Genomic DNA, 6,000 nt, shown 5'->3' with positions numbered 1-6,000 from the left:
ATTGTATTATGTGGGAAGGTTATATTGCTGTCTCAGCTTTTCCTCTTGGAAACCAGAAATCCAGTCATGAATGTCACAAAAATAATTTTACCAGCATTGAATTAAAAATACATTTCTTCAGATCTGATTGTCCAGAAAGTATGAGAATGAAGATACTGAGAGGAAGAAAAAAAGTATCATGTTGCTATTATTAATTATCTAATAATAATAATAGCAAAAAAAATGTTATGATTTAGTCTCCTTACTTTGCTAACAAAATTTCACTCTCCTGAAAACCAACAACAGAACCCAAATGCAGAAAACACCAGATCCCTCTGTATCTGCCTGTGGAAAAATGCATCTTCTTCAATGAATCATTTACTATAGCGTTCAGCACATCTTGGGACATGTTTTAGAGGTGGGCCTGCTTAAGTACTGTGTTTCACTTCCTGACACAATTAATTGCATTATTAGTCAGAGTTCTAATGAAGATTAGTTATTATGTCTCAGTGCAACTGTACTGGGAGAAAGAGATAGCCACAGAGACAGGGAATTTGGACAGCCCTGCATTTATTTATAAGGCATAGAAGGTCAGGAGGTAAATGGTCAGAAATCACAGGATGCTTTGGGGCTCTGTTACAGTGACTTTGTTGTTTCAGGTAAATCTTTGAAATCTCTGAAGACTGAATATTAAGAAGCAGGCTAAGAGCCAGGGAGGATGGGAAGCCGACAGACTAGATAAAAAGAAAATATCAGAGTACATTAAATTGAGTAAGTATATAAAATAACTGCAGTTGCTTGCCTGCGATTTCATCTAATATATACTATATTTAAAGCTACTCCGAAGCATTCCCACAGTTTGTAATAAGGATAGGGCAGCAACACAACATCCAGAAGTAAAAATTTTATTACAATTTTTTTTAAGTTATATTAATTCAGCTGGAAATATACAAAGGACCAAGATGAGACTGCTGGTACATCTATCTTTTTATTAAACAAGATGTGCATCAAGAATGCATTGTCTTACTGTGTAAGGTATTTCTTTTGCTCTTTTATCAAATTAGAGCCAAAATGCACAAAGGGTCTCATAATTAAAACAGAAACTACTTATATGAACTATTTTAAGACTTGCTCTTAATTCCAAAATTTTTACAGCAAAGAGAAAATGAAATGGGTATTCATGTCCTGAAAGACTGTTACAATGAGTTTGTGAAATGCCAAAAGACCTGCAATGGACAATTATTAGAGAACAACTATTATGTTCCTATAAAAATATTAGTTTTCACTCCTCAATCACCAGACACCAATAAATTCTGACAAATATTAACATAGTATGATGCCAATATGCAGATGAAGTTTCTAAATATCCCCTGCGTCAGTGGAACTCGGCTTCAACAGGCATATCTTCTTATATTTTCTTGCGATGTTCCAGCACTGTAAACAGATTTAAAAACATCTACACCTGGTACAATCTTTAGAATTAGATACTGAAGTAAGGCCTTTTTCTTTATTAAAGCTGGGTAAGTACTTTCTTAACAAAAATTTGGTATTTGCAAAATTTTTTTATCTCAGACCCACACAGAAAAAATCAACTAAAGATGGCATTCAGTAAATTGAAAAGTAGAATTCAAAAGTAAAAAATAAACACATTCATGGCTGTAGTGTATATTTCAGCTTACATTTGATGGTGTTGTAGCTTTCTCAGTGATTTATTAACCCTCTCTATTGTCTTTATCAATTAGCATTCTACAACTAAGCCCTAATTATTCATTTAATGGAAAATATTTTGGACACTACATTACCACATTTTCTTGATTCTCAACTTGTTTGCTTTTCTTTCTTAGCTGTTCTGTCAGTACTTAGTAAAAAATTTAATCCTAATCGAGACTGATCAAAACTATTTCATATACAAGTTCCACTAATGGGTTGATGCCAGGTTTCTTTGCCTTTTTTTCTGGTTAGTGTAGTTTGCCACAATGCATTACATTTTCTTCTTTTAGAACCACATTGAGGACAGGTAAACAACTTACAGGAGCCTTTTCAGACATAACAAAACATACCATGCTTTCAAACCTAGCCTCTCTTAGACAGCAAAATGCAGCTTTTTAGTCTAAGACATTCAGGTGACTACCATTTTTACCTTTTGTAGAATACTTTATGAATGAGTGATAAATAACGGCAGCTTCATTTCAAAACTAATGTTATGCAACCATTACAAAACTAATGTTATGCAACTTTTTTTTCCAATGAGGAAAAAAAAGTACAAGTACTTTGACTTATTCTCAAAGGTTTGGGGGAAGAGAAGGAAGTCCCCAGAACAAACGCTCCAGTAAAGATACTGAAAGAGAGTCAGGGAAGCAGTATATTATCATGACAAAGAGTAAACCACCTGTTAGGCAAGGACTAAGGTCACATAAAGGTTATCTTCTGCCATGTCTCTATGTTTCTATTTTAAGGAGTCACAGACATTTTAGCACAAAAGCTTCTTACAATCACACTGCATTCAGAAATTCTAAAAGTGAATGTACTTGCCTTTTCATAAGTGGAGAAAACTTAAAGTACAGTGATGTAGGTCATTTTACACTTCACCAAACCACTCATGTGGCTCTGATTTGTGATTCATTTAGCCTGGAGAAAAGGAGGCTCAGGGGTGACCTTATCACTCCCTACAACTACCTGAAAGGTTGTTGTAGTGAGGTGGGGGTTGGTCTCTGCTCCCAGGTAATAAGTGACAGAATGAGATGAAATAGCATCAGGTTGCCCCAAGAGCGGTTTAAGTTAGATATTAGGAAGATCTCTTCACTGAAAACACCCAGAGAGGTGGTTGAGTCAACAGTCCTTAAGGTATTTAAAAAGCATGAGAATGTGGCACTTAGTGACATAGTTTAGTTCAGTACTTTGTAGTGTTGTTGGACTTGATGATCTTACCGGTCTTTTCCAACCTTAATGATTCTATGATCTGAACTATGTATTGTCATTTTACTTTCAAATTATGTAAGTGTTTCACTCATAATAACTTATTATTATAGCTTATTATGGTTTCACTCATAATAGCTTATTTTGCTGAAAGCAGAGCTGTTTGTCACATTCCACCTGGAAAACACAAGAAAAATAAGGCCCTTGCTTTAATAACAAATCTGACAACTTGAAGCTGTGCATGTGTTCTGGTACTCTTGTCTTTGTCACTTGACCTCAATACATTCATGGATATTCAATGTATTGACTGTAGTATTTTTGAAGAGAAATATTAACACTTGGAAAATAGATTTACACAGTAACACTGAAGACCAAACAAACATGCAGTGATTTCACAGCATATCTTAGAAGAACCTGCACAGACATCAACAATGAAAAATGGCTAAATGACCACATATTGAATACAGAAGTGGACATAACAGGATTTAAAATTCAACAAGAAGGCCCCACAGGTTCTTAGCAGACTTCAGCAGATTGAACAGCCTTTCTACACTGCATTGCCCTAAGGCTGGGTTTCTGGTAAAGTAACCCTGGTAAAGGTAAAGGAATCTCACCATTTATGAGATGAATTTGAAGAATAGAGTAATTCTATTGCAAATTTGTACTATTTTTCTGAATTGGAGAAGAATTTCTGGGTTTGATCTAGATTCATTTTTTTACAGTTTTAAAGTCTGAAATCATACAAGGAGGAAGAAGCAAGGTGGGGAGAAATTTATTTCCAATTATGCTATTAAATTTTTGATCATTTGCATCCCCTGAGTGGGAGTAATACCCTTCAAAACAGTTATCATGCAAAAGATTAAGGTCAATGCAGGCTGGGCTTGGTGCTTTTAGCTCCTAGTATAATGAAAAGAGAGCAGCAAGAGTATGGATGTAGCAGCAGAGCTGAAATTATATTATACTTTCCAAGTTATGCAATTAATTATTCCCTTCATCCTCTGCATTACAAGGAACTAGTTGTGAAAATTCGTGTCTTGGCTTTGACAAATAAGGACTATCTAAATGACCTGGGACATCCTAAGGGATTGAATTTATTCATTATTGGAATTTCACTTTTTAATACACTTTTGATTAAAGAAAGGAAAAAAGATGTATTCAGCAATAAAAAAAGAAAAAGGTGCTAGGAGGAGCTTGCAAAACAACCCATAAGCCTTACAGGAAAAAATTCAAATTCCAAGTTGTTTCGTATAAACTCCTATCTCTTTTTTTTTTTTTTTTTTTTGGTAAGTCATGTGCACATATACCAAGTATGTATTACATATTCTCCAGGGCAAAAATATTGTTACTTAAATTACATTCATATGATTCCTTGATAAAAAAAATCAATTTGCTAGATAAATTTTTCTTAAACAAGTTTGTCATACTCTAGAGCAACAAACTAATCAATAGGGAACATTTTTCACATGCTTTGCAGCCATCTCGCTTTAGCAATTGCTAGAATTTCATACTGACAGGTGACAGGATGCTTTGAAGGATGAATTGATTTGTTAGCCTGTAGTGCTACAAGTCAACACCACAACAATAAAGATATATCCCCAGAGTGCCAGGCTCTGTAAATCAAACAGGAGGTAAGTTGTTACATTATGCATATGACCCAGAAGGTAATTCAAGAGTGCAAGTTTTCTGTGTTCTGCATCAGTAGGATTCTTGATTTTGGTGACAAGTTCCTAACAGAAGCAGGAATGGCATAAGAAGTTACACACAAGGTGACTAGAGTGAGTAAAAGGATTTCTATCTAACAGGATATACAGGAAAAATGATTTACCCTGTAGTGGTTTTTAAACAGCTGCACTCCATATCTCCACAACTAACCAACTCAGCAGAATATCATAACATACAAAATCCAGCTACTGAAATCAAGGCTTGATCAATTATGAAGAGGACTTTCAGCTGTGTGCTCAGGTTACATTGCTGAATGTCTTTTGCAGAAATGTGCCAAAGCACAGAATCCATCCACAATGCCAAAAGAAAAATTTAAGATCTGCTAATGACCTAAGATTTGGACCTTATCTGAGCTCAATTAAATGACCAAGTTTGCTACAAGAGTGGAAAAGCATTTGCTCTGCATTTTTAGAAGTCTCAAATTTGGAAAGAAGAAATTAGAGACGACTTTTTAGCAACAGGATCAGTCATCAGTCCCGGGGAAGTTAATAAAAGCATTGACATCCACAGGTGTGGGACCAAGTGCTGCTCTCCAATACTCAAGCACATACTTCTGTAAGTTGGTTGGAGTTTTCACACCTTGGGGACAGCCACAAGCACAGGAAATGCTGTACAGCACAAAGCACTTGTGCTGTCACACATATAGACATTTGATGCTGCCAGTGTGCACCACCTGCCTCATCTAAACGCAACCAGATAGCAAAAATGCCTTCTTTTGGCTTCCAGTTCACTGATTCAAACCCTGCTCAGCTCAATGTATCTAACAAGTTGGTACAACTATGTAATGGAATACATGGACAGTTATTGCATCTATATTTTTTTTTTGAGGCAAATTGGGACCTCCTTGCTCCAAAGCAGGTAAAAATGGAAAGCCCTCTACTATGGAAAACCCTCAGTGATATCAGAGTGTAAGTTCAGAATAGTATTAACTAGGTGGCATCTGTTAGGCAATGCAGTCACTAAACACACGTCTAAATGAAAAGCTTTGCTCATGTCGCATATATTCATTCTGACATAATCCAAGCAGCATCGTAGTCTGACACAGCTAGGGTAATGAACATGTTTCAAGAAACCTTATCTTCATTTTAGATTCTCTGAAAACAATGTCTTTGTGAAGCACTTGGGAATGCTGTTTATATCATGTCCTACCCCATCTTTTAAACCATGCACCTCAGTCTACAATTGAAACCTGCAGATGAGCCAGTTTTAGAATAATTTTTGCTATCATAAAGTAGATTGAACAAAATCCACTATGAAAATGTCCATGCTTAAAGTCTCTTTGATCTCTCGTGATACAGTTATAAGCATAATTAAATCTTTTTGTCATACATTGCATGAAACATACGTAGTTATATGTCAGTTTTTCAATTTGTTTTTATATGT

Source organism: Pipra filicauda, unplaced genomic scaffold (assembly GCF_003945595.2).
Source record: "Pipra filicauda isolate LSUMZ 115617 unplaced genomic scaffold, ASM394559v2 scaffold560_size303775_pilon, whole genome shotgun sequence".
Lineage (NCBI taxonomy): Eukaryota > Metazoa > Chordata > Aves > Passeriformes > Pipridae > Pipra > Pipra filicauda.
The sequence above is the reverse complement of the archived record's forward strand: the minus strand, read 5'-3'. Positions refer to the sequence as shown.